At 45.4% G+C, this 2,500-nt stretch overlaps 1 protein-coding gene across 3 annotated transcripts in view; it reads right to left on the bottom strand.

Annotated features, from left to right (window-relative positions):
• The window catches only part of LOC118377882 (protein CBFA2T2-like), a 99,265-nt gene that overhangs the window by 59,259 nt on the left and 37,506 nt on the right, over window positions 1–2,500 (bottom strand). The gene's annotated exons all lie outside the window — the stretch shown is intronic.

The following is a 2,500-nucleotide window of genomic DNA, read 5'->3' as shown; positions in this document are numbered from 1 at the left end:
CTACAGACTAAACAGAGCCAACAGGGGGATGGGGGTCAGGTGGTTATTACTTTCCTTTTGGGGTGGGGGGGGTCAGGTGGTTATTACTTTCCTTTTGGGGTGGGGGGTCAGGTGGTTATTACTTTCCTTTTGGGGTGGGGGGGTCAGGTGGTTATTACTTTCCTTTTGGGGTGGGGGGTCAGGTGGTTATTACTCTCCTTTTGGGGTGGGGGGGTCAGGTGGTTATTACTTTCCTTTTGGGGTGGGGGGTCAGGTGGTTATTACTCTCCTTTTGGGGTGGGGGGTCAGGGGTTATTACTTTCCTTTTGGGGTGGGGGTCAGGTGGTTATTACTTTCCTTTTGGGGTGGGGGGTCAGGGGTTATTACTTTCCTTTTGGGGTGGGGGGTCAGGTGGTTATTACTTTCCTTTTGGGGTGGGGGGTCAGGTGGTTATTACTTTCCTTTTGGGGTGGGGGTCAGGTGGTTATTACTTTCCTTTTGGGGTGGGGGGTAAGGGGTTATTACTTTCCTTTTGGGGTGGGGGGTCAGGTGGTTATTTATTTCCTTTTGGGGTGGGGGTCAGGGGGTTATTACTTTCCTTTTGGGGTGGGGGTCAGTTGGTTATTACTTTCCTTTGGGGAGGGGGGTCAGGGGGCATTACTTTCCTTTGGGGAGGGGGGGTCAGGGGTTATTACTTTCCTTTGGGGGGGGGTCAGGGGGCATTACTTTCCTTTGGGGAGGGGGTCAGGGGTTATTACTTTCCTTTGGGGAGGGGGGGGGTCAGGGGTTATTAATTTCCTTTGGGGAGGGGGTCAGGGGTTATTACTTTCCTTTGGGGAGGGGGTTCAGGGGTTATTAATTTCCTTTGGGGAGGGGGGTCAGGGGGCATTACTTTCCTTTTAAACCCCTTCAAGAGTGGTCCTTTTTGTTTTTGTTTTACCAACTTAATGCAGTCTGGTAGACCATTGAATGCAGTGTGGGGAGTTGAATGCAACCTCTTGTCCTCAAGCTTCACTGAATTAAAAGTAAGAGAGAAAGACGGATGGTTTTGCTTTCCACCAAAATGTTTGGGACATGGAAGCCTCTAAAAAATATTGTTTTTGTGCTGACTTTAGATTGTCATGACCGATTTCCATTTTAATTCAGTGGTGAGTCAATTATTAGGCTTCATAATTGACCACTTGCAAACCACGGTACACATAATCAAACCACGGTACACATAATCAAACCACGGTACACATAGTCAAACCACGGTACACATAATCAAACCACGGTACACATAGTCAAACCACGGTACACATAATCAAACCACGGTACACATAATCAAACCACGGTACACACAGTCAAACCACGGTACACATAGTCAAACCACGGTACACATAATCAAACCACGGTACACATAATCAAACCACGGTACACATAGTCAAACCACGGTACACATAATCAAACCACGGTACACATAGTCAAACCACGGTACACATAATCAAACCACGGTACACATAATCAAACCACGGTACACATAGTCAAACCACGGTACACATAATCAAACCACGGTACACATAATCAAACCACGGTACACATAATCAAACCACGGTACACATAATCAAACCACGGTACACATAGTCAAACCACGGTACACATAGTCAAACCACGGTACACATAATCAAACCACGGTACACATAATCAAACCACGGTACACATAATCAAACCACGGTACACATAATCAAACCACGGTACACATAATCAAACCACGGTACACATAATCAAACCACGGTACACATAATCAAACCACGGTACACATAATCAAACCACGGTACACATAATCAAACCACGGTACACATAATCAAACCACGGTACACATAGTCAAACCACGGTACACATAGTCAAACCACGGCACACATAATCAAACCACGCACACATAATCAAACCACGGTACACATAGTCAAACCACGGTACACATAATCAAACCACGGTACACATAGTCAAACCACGGTACACATAATCAAACCACGGTACACATAATCAAACCACGGTACACACAGTCAAACCACGGTACACATAGTCAAACCACGGTACACATAATCAAACCACGGTACACATAATCAAACCACGGTACACATAATCAAACCACGGTACACATAATCAAACCACGGTACACATAATCAAACCACGGCACACATAATCAAACCACGGTACACATAATCAAACCACGGTACACATAGTCAAACCACGGTACACATAGTCAAACCACGGCACACATAATCAAACCACGGTACACATAATCAAACCACGGTACACATAATCAAACCACGGTACACATAGTCAAACCACGGCACACATAATCAAACCACACACACATAATCAAACCACGGTACACATAGTCAAACCACGGTACACATAATCAAACCACGGTACACATAGTCAAACCACGGTACACATAATCAAACCACGGTACACATAATCAAACCACGGTACACACAGTCAAACCACGGTACACATAGTCAAACCACGGTACACATAA

This window comes from Oncorhynchus keta, chromosome 21 (genome assembly GCF_023373465.1).
Source record: "Oncorhynchus keta strain PuntledgeMale-10-30-2019 chromosome 21, Oket_V2, whole genome shotgun sequence".
Taxonomy (NCBI): domain Eukaryota; kingdom Metazoa; phylum Chordata; class Actinopteri; order Salmoniformes; family Salmonidae; genus Oncorhynchus; species Oncorhynchus keta.
The sequence above is the reverse complement of the archived record's forward strand: the minus strand, read 5'-3'. Positions and strand labels throughout refer to the sequence as shown.